General features: G+C 46.2%; 1 protein-coding gene across 2 annotated transcripts in view; it reads right to left on the bottom strand.

Moving 5' to 3' along the window:
- COLQ (collagen like tail subunit of asymmetric acetylcholinesterase) overlaps positions 1–12,234 on the bottom strand; it is a 58,719-nt gene that overhangs the window by 44,693 nt on the left and 1,792 nt on the right. Inside the window, exon 1 of one of the 2 annotated variants that reach the window (XM_032332652.1) lies at positions 5,064–5,263. The exons of the other annotated variant lie outside the window; for it this stretch is intronic. The gene's annotated coding sequence lies outside the window, so the exon portion shown is untranslated. Of the gene's footprint in view, positions 1–5,063; positions 5,264–12,234 lie in introns of those variants that run through there. 2 annotated transcript variants of the gene reach the window in all.

The following is a 12,234-nucleotide window of genomic DNA, read 5'->3' as shown; positions in this document are numbered from 1 at the left end:
GGGGGGTTACATAATTCAGCCCAAAATGTGGGCATTTTGGCATTTCCTGGACAATTTTTCCCACTCATTTCAATGTTTGAAATTTTTCATAATAAAAAAGAATAAAATAAAAAATTTTAAGTAGGAAATGAAGAACCAGAAGATACCCCCACAAGGGTTAGGACTGGGGGTGGGTCAGAGCTAGGGCACCAGCATTGACTGGAGAAGCCTGCACCCACTCATTAGGAGACTTTGAGCAGGAAACCGAATCCCCATGAAGGACATGTTCTCTTCTGCCCCCTCTCCTGCCAGTAAGGACACCTCAAGGAGGAAGGTCTGCCCTAGTTAGATGGATGCAAGAAAATCTTCTCATATTTGGCATTATTTTATAGTAAGTCATATATCAAAGGTGACTCCTTGGATTGTGCAAAGATTCAAGAGAAAACCCAGCCCCCTTTCCTTCCACAAGGGAATTTTTCGACCTTATCTGAAAGAAGGCATCTGCTTTTCTGAGTTCAAGTTCTAATTTGACAAAATGGCATGTGGTAAACAGAATGGAAGGAGGAGACAATGTTATTAGGAGCCAAGGGAACATCAAGAAACCTCCCCAAGACTGGCTGCGCCTCTGCTCTGAATTTGATTATAGTGTCCAGCATGAAGCAGCAAGCACTATTAAATCTTCTGCTACAGCTTGACAAGGAAGGCCAAGTTTGTAGAGTTATTCAGGGGATCTGGCCATAGGTCAGAGACAAAACTCCCCAGCTACATTGGCCCAACAAGTGGGTTATTTCCAACATCCACTGACAACAGGGTCCAAGTGGAAAGACCGTGTGTTTCTAGCCACTATGTTCCCACACCTGCATTCTTCCATGGTGACATCCTAGCTCTGTTGACACTTGTGATTCAAAACCACCTGACTTACTTAGCCCTTTCCCTAGACAACCCCCCCAATCCCTGCCCCCACCGCCTTCGGTATTTGTTGTCTGAGCTTCCACAGCAAGTGAGGAGGAGGGAAGAGGGTCGCTCAGAGCCCCCCGGCTCCCCTCAGTACAAGAATTTCTACTTATTGGTCTCGCTGAATCACTCAAACCCCTGGATTCCAGAAAGTGGGGGAATCTCAGGCGACCACTTTGGACTCAACTGAGCAATAGGGATTCTCAGACAAGCTGGGAAGATGAGCCTTAGGCTTTTCGCAGCACTGTAACTGTGTGACTACCATTCTGAGATCTCAATTTCTATTGCCACTTTAGGTCTAAAAGACATTTCAAGACAGAAAAATCCCATCCTATGTGCTCCAGATATGTGGTTCTGTTTTGTGTGCATAAGTGGAATTTTGTTTAATTGTTTAGAATAGGTAATACATTCATGTGATTCAAAAATTCCGAAATGAAAGTAAAGTGAACATACATGAAAACTTTCCTGCTTCTGTACCAGTTTCAATTATTTTTTTTAAGATTATTTATTTATTTATTTGTCAGAGAGAAAGAGAGAGAGAGAGACAGATAGTACAGGCAGGGGGAGCAACAGGCAGAGGGAGAAGCAGGTTCCCTGCTGAACACGGAGTCTGATGTAGGACTCGATCCCTGATGTAGGACTCGACCCTGGGATCATGACCGGAGCCGAAGGCAGACATTTAACCAACCGAGCCACCCGGGCATCCCCGATTTCTATTGTTTATTATTGTTTAGTTTCCTGTGTATTCTTTCAGGAATATTTTATGCATAGACAAACAGATAGGTAGGTATAATATATTCCCCTTCATCCTCAAGGGGTTACTTAATTATACAATTATACATATGCTACTCCTTCCTGGTTTCTTCACAGTATTTCTAAGAGATTATTCTCTATAACTACATAAAATGTATCTACATTCCTTTCTATGGCTGCATAATATTCCTTCGTTTGGGAGACATTTTACCTGAAGCAGAAAGGGAGAACATTCTGTAAACAACCTTTACATAGCCTGAAAAATCAATGATCAACATACTCAGTAACCTGTACAGAACACCAACTATATGCTAAGCACTAACCCACAATTACCTTAAGTATTATTAATATTTTCTCCTTTTGACAGAAAAGTAAACTGAGGCTCACAGAAGTGTCCAGGTAAGTGACAGAGTCACAATTTGAACCCAGCTCAGTCATCTCCTTGCTCTGCTCTCACACAAATTCCAACTGTTTTGTGTAACCTGAGACACCACTCCTTACTCATTTTATTTGTGTTATTTTAACATCATAGACAGACTCTGGGCTCCTAGAGTTAGTCTTATGAATCTTCTTCTTCACTATAACAGTCCGGTACATAGTAGGAGGTGCAGTAAATATTGGCCCTTCTGTTTATGGGAAGTATATAAAAAATTGCATATCTCAAGTAATTGTCATAATTAATTTAGAGATGGAGGCAGATTTAAACATACTACTATTATTAATACAGAGAATCTGAATAAATTCAAGTAGCTTTTATTGCCCCATTTGGAAAAATAAAACTGAACAAAAGCAAAGTGGTGGTGGGTGGGTATTTGGTCAGAAAATTGAACATCTTGGGACACCTGGGTGAGTCAGTCAGTTAAGCATCTACCTTAGGCTTAGGTCATAATCCCAGTGTCCTGGGATGGAGTCCCTTTTTGGGCTCTCTGCTCAGCAGGGAGTCTGCCTCTCCCTCTCCCTCTGCCCCAGCTCGTGCGCATGCTTTCTCTCTCTCTCTCTGTGTCAAATAAGTAAATAAAATCTTTTTAAAAAAAGGATGGAAGGAAGGAAGGAAGGAAGAAAATAGAGCATCTTGTCAAATCAGCCACCATTTGCTGGCCTTTTATTTTAAAATTTCATCCTTACTAACTTTCCTCTCACTTGGCATCCCCAGTCCATTCTGAAAGGGGCAAGACTGTCACTCCACATAAGGCAGATGCCACAAAGACGGAGGGCCCCTTCTCCTGACAGGGATGAATTGGATACAGGAAGTGGCTTGTCTTACCAGCTAGGTTCTGCACAGGATTGCACAATTTCCAGAGGGTGGACACTCTCAGGATTGCGGTGACCTGCAGGGGTTCCCAGGAAGCTCACCTCCATCTCACAGCCTGTGAAGGACTCTGCCCATCAGCAGGCCTCTCCCCTGAGAAGTCAGTATGCTGAGATACTGTCCTCAAGTGTGAGCCTGTGTCCCCCATGTCTAGAAGGTCTAGTGTCACCCCTTGAGGCATGACAGTGCCTGAGTACATACTCCACCAGCTTAGAGCCCGGCCCTCCCATGCTTTCTCCTTTGATTCTCCAACAGCCCCTCAACTTACCTTCCAGTGCATCCCTGTTTACAGGTGAGAAAAACTGGGTCTGACATTCAAGGTCTCCTGGAGCAGGGCTTCTGAGCCCAGACTTCCAATTCCAAAGCCATGCTATGCACTGAGATGTCCCCTCCTCATCCTCTGGCTTTAGATGGGAACTAAGAATTCTGAAACAGACTCTTCAGCTCCATGAGCAATTCTCTCTAGCCTCAATAAAAGCAGATGGGATTATAATAGAAACGAGGCCTCCCAGGAGGAGGATTCCAACCCTCTTACCACCATTTGGAATAATGGTGGCAACCAGTAACTGAGCTTAGCCATGTTCCAGGTGCAAAGCTCTATACCTATTAGCTCATTTAGTCCTCACTGCCAGCTAATAAGGTAGGTACTCTCATTATCCCCATTTTACAGAGGTAGAAACAGAGGAGTTGAGATATCAAACCAACACCATTCAGCTAATGGGTCACGAAGAAATCACTCAAGGCCACAGCTGTCTGAGAGCGAACCACATGCCCTTAATGCCTACACCATGGATTCTCAGAGGCCAGGGCTCCCCAGAGTAACCGTGCCAAAATCCCTTCACTGTGTAGGTAATTCCATAAATTAGCAAGCAACTCAGTAGCCACAAAGTCAGAGAACGTCTCCAGCATTGAAATCTGGTCTACCTCTTCTTTTTATAGAGGAGCAAGTGGAGTCTCACAGACAGCAGACAGCTTGTCCAACCCTACACATGTGTCCTAGGAGTTAGTGGCAGGTCCAGAGAAATAACCTGCTTCTTGAATTCTACCTCCGGGCCTCAGCCCTGCGCTGCAAGGTCTCTCTAAGAACACCAGTAAACAGGCAAGTTACCGAAGGCGCCGACTAAATGTGCCTGTACCACCTTCAGGTTAGACCCAAACAAGAGAATCTTAAAAGCAGTCACCGAATGGTGCGCTCCTTCAGGGCTTCCCAGCCGAGAAAGTGTAGGCCAGAGCAGCTGAATCTGGTAATTTTTCTGAAGAAAATTTAAAAACCCCACTTATCCTCACATACTCTGGGGAATATCCCAGGACCCAAACTGTCCAGACAGTCACCTCAGCCTTCCGCTCCTCACTTTCTGTGGGCAGACATGGAGCGTGAAAGAGAGGGCCGCCCAAAAGGACACCGCTCTCTCTGGGTCCTCGTGCTCCCTGGACACAGAGGATACTCCTCTTTTCCTCTGTTCACTTTCCTTACCATGACCTTGCTGATGTACCAGGAGGGGGAAAGGGCCATTATTCTTGCTCGGAGCCCCCCAAATCCCGAACACTAATCTCAATGGGTCAGAATTTGGTTTCTGAATGACTGCAGGGAATTGGGAAGCCTTTTGGGAGCTAGTCCGTGAGGTCCACCCCAGCATGGGTGACCTCAGAAACTAAACCAGTTCTGTTTGGGTACAAAAGGGCAGTCCAGTTTTAACTGTCAACAGTGATCCACCCCACAGAAACTTCCTACTGGGGACAAGTTGAAACATTTGAACAAACCCCCAGTCACAGTAAAGTAAGAAAGCCCCAGGCGGATGGGCAGGTCTCTATAGGTCGGATGGCCATCCTCACCGCATTCCCCACCCTCCTGGGTCCCTGAGAAACCTCTTGCTAGGCCTGAGACCTCTGGAAGGTCCCTCCTGGAGCATGTGTCCGCAGAGTGAACTAGCAGTTGTAACAGGAAAGCTCCTGGGGTTTTCTCCAGACTTCTCAGAAAGATACCAAAAAAGGCCAGGTGATCAGCAGGGTGGGATGGTTAGGGAAAGGAGTAGGGAGGCCTGGGAGGGAAGGAGACTGTCCAACTCACATTCATGTGTCCTGCTTTGCTTTCCTCTCCTTTTTCAGCCCCCAGCTGGTTTAGAGTGCAAAGCCCTCAGCAGCCCTGAGGCCTCTCCTTCAGCTGTTGCCAGCTCCCAACACACGCCTCGTGCTTGTGCTTATGTTGGTTGCTGTGGAAACGTAAGTGTGGGCTTGAATGGAGCTAAATGCTCCTGCGCTGGGAGATGGACTAGGGCCAGGTGTATTTTTAAAGCCATCTGGGGAAGCCGGTCACCACGAGAAGAGCCTTCTTCTCTGGTCAGCGTGTTCCTGCTTTAGGGACTGGTTCACAAATGCAAAACAGAAAATAGCCTTGCCCCTCTTTTTGCCTTAACTCACTGGAGAGTTTAAGCAATAAGTTATTGTGTGGGCTGTGTTTAAACTTTTGCCTTTAACGCAAATGTATCTTAGGGGAAATCATGACCTGTAGGCATGTGCACAGATACTGTGAGGTTCTGGAAATAATGACACCTTTCATATGAGACACTATTTTAAGCACCTTACATTTGTCATTAACCCACTTCATCTCCACAGCTCCTCTCTGAGTTAAACCCTGCTTTTAGCCCCATTTTATCTATGAGGAAACTGAGGCACAGAAAGGGCCATTTGCTTGCTCAACACCACAAAGCTAAAGAAAACACAAGGTTTGAACCCTGGCAGCATGACACCACAGGCCCTACTGCTAACCACCAGAATATTCTAACTCTACAGTGGTTTGGGGATCAGTAAGTTCTGATTTGGAATTTTTTTTTTTAAAAGATTTTATTTATTTGACAGAGATCACAAGTAGGCAGAGAAGCAGGTAGAGAGAGGAGGAAGCAGGCTCCCCACTGAGCAGAGAGCCCGATGCGGGGCTCGATCCCAGGACCCTGGGATCATGACCTGAGCCGAAGGCAGAGGCTTTAACCCACTGAGCCACCCAGGCGCCCCTCTGATTTGGAATTTTGACCTTGACACGGTGTGACCTCAGCCAAGTGACCACACCTCCCTGAATGTTAGTTTCCTCTTTAGTAAAATGGGGGCACTACTGGTTTGTGAAATTGCTGTGAAGATTAGAAGTCATATATGTAAAGAGCCTACCAAAGGGAAGGTGCTCAGGCAAGAGAGCCGTATTAGTACATCTCTCTTAAGGGAGCAATGGTGGACACAGTTGCTTCCCTGCCAGATCCCCTAGCATCCATCAGGCCTTATGGGCTTCTGGCTTGTATCACATATACCTGTGACTATGCCAGAAGGCTTTACCAGCCATGCAAGTTGCTTGGGGCAAGCATGTCCCTAGGAGTTGGTGGGTAAATATCCCAGTTCTCTGTCTCCCTGTCTCAGGAGAACTGAACCCCAGAGACCCAGAGCACCAATCTGCTCCTGATCTCCCTTCATGCTGACTACCTTCCCTTCCCTGTCTCACCTCCCCATGCCCTACTGGGATCACTGCCTAGATACCCAAATCCTTGTCTCAGGGTCTGCTTTCGGGAGGGATCCAAATAAAGACATTGTAGATGCCTGCGTCTTTGATTCTGATGTCACTTAATGAATACTCATAGGACACTTTATCTGGCGATAGGTAAAACTATGGGAGACTGAATAAGCCCCCAGAGAGGTCCAGACTGATCCCTAGAACTTATACATGTTACTTTCTATGGCAAAAGGAACTCTGCAGATGTGATTAAATTAAGAAGTTTACGATGGGGTGATCAACTCAGTGGGTCTTAAATGTGATCACAAGTGGTCCTTTAAGAGAGAAGCACAAGGGGGTGTCTGGGTGGCTCAGTTGGGTAAGCATCCTACTCTTAATTTATGGCTCAGGTCATGATCTCAGGGTCGTGATCTCAGGGTTGTGAGATCAAGCCCTGCGTCCGGCTCTGTGCTTGGCATGGAGCCTGCTTAAGATTCTGTCTTTCTCCCCTCCCTCTGGCCTTCCCTCTGCTCACACACTCTCTCTCTCTCTGTCTCTTGCTCTCTAAATAAATAAAATCTTTAAAAAACAGAGAGAGAGGCAGAAGAAGACTTGACATAGAAGAAGGCAATATGACCACTGAAGTTAAGATACCATTCTACTGGTTTGGGAAGATGGAGAAAGGGGCCAGGAACCAAAGATTGCAACGACCGTAGCTTAAAACTAGAAAAGATAAGACATTTTACCAGAGAGCGTACGGAGGAAGCACAGCCTTGCCAGCACCTTGAGTTCTGCCAGGTGAAATGATTTCAAATTCTGACCTCCAGAATAAATGTAAGAGAATAAATGTTTAAGGCACTGTCTTTGGGGTGATTCATTCCATTGGCCACAGGAAACTAATATAGTAGATCCAAGACAAACTTGGGCAGTGATTCTCAAAGTGTTGTCTCTAGGCCTATAGCATCAGCAGTGCCTGGGATCTTATTAGAAATGCAAACTCTTGGGCCTGACCCAGAGCTACTGACTCCGAAATTCCAGAAGTGGGTCCAGCGGTCTGGGTTTTACTGAGCCCTCCAGGTGATGCCTATTGGCTACAGTTCGGTGGTTAACAATGGCTAGCCATTGGACCACCTGGAGAGCTTTAAACAGTATCAATGCCTGAGCACATGTCCCAGAGAGTGATTTAACTGGCTTGTTCAGCCTGGTCACTGGGTTTCTATCAAACATCCCAAATGATTCTTAGGTCTAGCCAGGGCTGAGGACCAGCGCTATAGTTTGAGAACCCCTGATCTGGAACATCGACTTTCAAATTGAACTCCGCAGAGCTTGGGAATTCTGGAAAAATAACCTGAGACTTCTAAAGAAGGAGGAGGCGGAGTCCAAGCTAGAAGGGGTTCTGGTCCCAAAGGCCAAAAAGTCACATGCCCTGAGGGGGTTAGAAAGGTAAATGTAATAAGGAAAGCCGACCAGGCGTAAGACAAGGGGGTGCAGCGGGGATCTGAGGAGCTGGGGCTGAGCAGCCAGCCAGCGCTGCATTCCAAACAATCCCTGTCATATCAGAATATGGTTGGTGGTTCAGGACTGCCAGGTCATTGGATTTCTCAAGGGGTTGTTGTTGTTGTTGTTTTTTATTAAGAGACATCTGAAACTTTTTTTTTTTATGTTAAATCACTCCATTTTAAATGTTAGCAAACAAGGCAATGAAAAAATTACTCTTTTTCAAAGCACGACAACATCTAAGACATGAAGTGTGAACATGGCTGAACACGAAACTTGGCTTTGGCCCTTGGGCTGTCTCTGAGCTCCATCTGTGCCATGGGTGTCTTACATCCCCCTCTGGGACCCAGCAGGCCAGCCTGGCCAAGTTCTTTTCAGGGTGATCACAGAGCTCCATGGGGAACAATAGGATTGTTTGCTCACTGCTGCATCCCAGGTCCTGTTACACAGTGAGCACTTAGTGTTTGTTGAATGAATACTTCTAGCCATTCTGTGAGACAGACTTTGACACCCATTGACAGATGAGGAAATTGAAGCTCACTGCAGTGAAGTGACCTCCCGGCAATCACTAGCTCATGACCAGCTCTATCAGCATTCAAACCCAGGGCCCCTCCCAGTAAGGACTACTGTGAAGAGCCAATACAAACGCAGCTGTGAAATTGGTTTGCAAAACGAGAGGTTTGGGGCTAATTTAAACCAATGAAAGAGTAACACGAGTCGGTGCTTAAAATGTGAACTACATTTCAAGAAGATGGGACGCCAGCTTATCTGGTGACTCACTGAAGCTGGAGGGGCTTTCTAGTCATTCCGGAGCTACGTTGTTTTTGTGTACTGTGAATCTGGGGAAAGCAGGCATGAGTGTGGCAGGTGGTGATGTAGAGGCCCGGCCCAGGATAGCAGAAAGGATGGCCTCCCATCTCACACCCAGCTCTCTATGTGAGCTGCAGCTGAACCCATGGCTTTATTCAGACGCTTGGGAGGAGGCGAAAGCAGGACACCGGCATCCACGGAGAGTCCTCTAATTTAAGAGCCCTCTCTGATTGAATTATGCAGAGGAAATAGGAAAAGCTAAATCAGAGGAGATGGCTGGAAGTGCATTATGGAACATTAAACAGTGGCTGATCAGCATCAGACACAAATAAATGGCCATAATCTACTGTCCAGAACATGAATGGTTCCCAAGTGGTGACCTGGCTGGCTTCCAGGCAGGGGAGTGCAGAACTGGACATCAGGTCTTTTCAGCTACAAAACCCCTGCTCTGGGTCATATCCCAGCAGCCAACAGAAGATTCTGGTGTCCAGACAGTATTCACATCTTTCCACATGATCTCACTCTATCAGACTACATTTGGGTCTTCTCAGCATCTGGTCTGTTTGGGTCTGTAGACTCAAACATCATCTGGGGAGCTCCTGCCTAGCTGGGAAACCCTGTATTAGAAAAGGGAAGCCACGTGTCTCTGTGGTGGGCCTAGAGTAGGTTGGCTCAGAGTGTCTGCAGAGAATGTCCGTGTAGTGGTATTCCCCTGGTTCCAGGAGGTCTCCTCCCTGAAAATACCTTGGTTGAAGCTCTTTTATTAGAACATCCTTTAGTTTAAGTCCCCCGTTAAGATGCAAATACCTTCAAAAGAGGGATAAAGTTGTACCCTGGCTGGTCCTACACACTTTAGTATAGGGTAATCTTCAACCATTTGCTAAGAGCTTTGGGTGTTGAAATGCTGAGGAGGAGGTTGTAGGGAATGGAGAATAAAGAATCTAGAGGAGAGTTTCTGAAGGATAGGAAGATCGTCTGTAGGACATGAAAAGCTAGTATCACTATTTGTCCATGGATATTGGTTTACCTTAGTAAAAGCCCTGGACTTAAAGTCCGAGGGTGGGCTTCCAGTCTCCAGCTCTCCCCATCTTATGTTAGCTCTGTGATCTTGAGTAAGTCACTTAACCTCTCTGAGCCTTCACGTCCTCAGCTGAAAAGTGGAAGTCATGCCACACCCATCCCAGAGGTGCTGTGAGAATTACAGAAATCGAAGTGTGTGGAAGGTCTGCCCTTCTATAAATATTGTCCTTGGGTCTGTGCCACCACATTCTAGAAATTGTACAACTACTGAGCTACAACTGTGAATGGATCTTGGAGCTGAGTCAATCCACAGACCCATAGTGAGCCCAGCCAGGGCCTGCCAAACCCAGGCTAGATCAGCTGACCTTAGTTGGCCCACAGACACATGAACTTCAATGATAAATGATTGTTGTTTAAGCCACTGAGTGTTAGGATGGTTCATTACTCAGCAATAGTTAAAACAGTGTACCAAACTACAGCTCCAGACATTTTAAACATTAGGCCCATATTCAATTGGAATCATTCTAAAATATATCTGACCCTTATCTGCCTTCTTAAGCAAAATTAAGTGCACACAACTCAGTCTTCACTGGGTCATTCATACTCACAGAGTGAAAACAATTACTGTGCTGTAAATCAGTGCTGTTACCTACAGAACATGGGCTCTAGAAATAATTCCAAAATAATTCCAGTCCACTATTCTTTTTCATCTCAGAACTAGTCCCTGCTCATTGGTCATTTCTCTTATAATAAGCTTTGTCAGCTGTCTTTTTTTGTTGTTGTCCTGGTGTCCATTATAAGCAGGAACTCACCCTCCCTAGTCTAATGCTCCAAACCCAATTTGCCAACCTTCTAGAAACCTGCTGTGCAAGTCTGCTAGAATGCTGTCTAAAGCAACAGTTAGTAGATTTGGATAGGGGCCTGAGCTAGTTTCCTGTGTATCAAATGCATGTGCTTTAGCCCTAGGATTTCTATGATCACTTTTGGCCTCTTTGAGGCTTTTTGCTCCCTTCTGTGGTTCTCCTGTGGGACCCGGCAGTGGAGGTTGCCAGGTAATGAACCTCTGATCTAGACAGCTGGTGCTGTGTCTGGAGTTGTGAGAATCCAGTCCTTCCTGAAGAGAGTGACGGACGGGCTCAGCTATGAAGGAAAGTACTGCCCTTCAAGCCTGTAAGAGCTCTTCCTCCATCATGGCCTTCCTGGGCCTGTTAGCACAGGCTGCCTGTGTTTTAGCAGCGATGCCCACTGATTCCCCAGGGCAGAGGCAGGATCCGACTTGTCTCTGTGTCCTCTGTAGCCCTTAGAACAGTTCCTGGCACACAGTAGACACGCACAAGGGTACGGCGGGTCGCCCTGGTTTCTTTGAGCACTGGGCTTGCCTTCTTCAGCAGAGTAAGGATTTACAAGCTTCTGAATACAGAACATTTCACGTCAAATTATTGGAAAATATTTTTGAAGGATTCAAGTTGTCCTGTGTCACAGAACAGCTGCCATTTGGGGTCCTAAGTTTATTTCTGAACCATGCTATAAAGAAGCCGTGGCACCTAAGTGTGGGAACAAAGCCAAGAAACTCTACAGGTGAAAGCAGGTATTTTTTTGCTCTGTTGAGCTGCTACCTTAGTGATTCCCCCTAAGTCTATCCCCATTGTTTTACCAAATGTCTAAAGACCACATCCTCAAGCAGAAGGTCTGGATTTAGAAGTTCCTCAGGAAGTGCCGGTGGCTGTGTGGGCCAGCAATTCCACATTCCCACCAATCCCCCTCACTCTGCACCCCAGAAGCTGACCCCACAGACTGCATCCAGAGGTTCCCCGTCCTCCAGCTCTGGGCTGGGTTTGGCCAATGAAAGGCAATGCCGAGAGGTAGATGGACTGAAGGAGAGAGTTTGGGGTATTTCTTCTCTCCTTTCTCCCTTCTTTGTGTCCGTCTGTGGTCATAGCTCTACCTCAGGTGGCCCCTCCTCTAAGGTTCCACATCTTCTTGGCATCAGTTTCCCCATTTCTCCCTCTTACCTTTTCAAGCACAAGGGTGGTAAAGACTCACCAAGGTTGCTAATTCCTCGACTTTCCTTGTCAGTTCCCTTAACCCCACTCACACTCTGAAAGGGGTCCCTTCATTTAAGTCTTTTCATCTGAAGTACCTCTTTTTCCTGCTGTTATCCTGACTGCTACAATCTATAAAGTCCTACTTAAGAAATGTCTAAGCTGCACCGCGGGTCTCTCTAGGGCAAGGAGTTCAGAAAAAAATTAGAGGTTCTTTTCTCTCTAGCTTTCAGAACTTAGTAGCCATTTGGCTCTATCTAAATTACGTGATACAAAATGAAGGCAAGCCTCAATCTACAGATGAGAAGAGAAAAGTTACTATTCCTTCATTCACGCATTCATTCATCAAATATTTCCAGAGCACCTACCGTGTGCCAGGCACTATTCAGACCCAGGGG

Source organism: Mustela erminea, chromosome 1 (genome assembly GCF_009829155.1).
Source record: "Mustela erminea isolate mMusErm1 chromosome 1, mMusErm1.Pri, whole genome shotgun sequence".
Taxonomy (NCBI): domain Eukaryota; kingdom Metazoa; phylum Chordata; class Mammalia; order Carnivora; family Mustelidae; genus Mustela; species Mustela erminea.
This window is presented reverse-complemented; position numbering and strand designations above follow the sequence as displayed.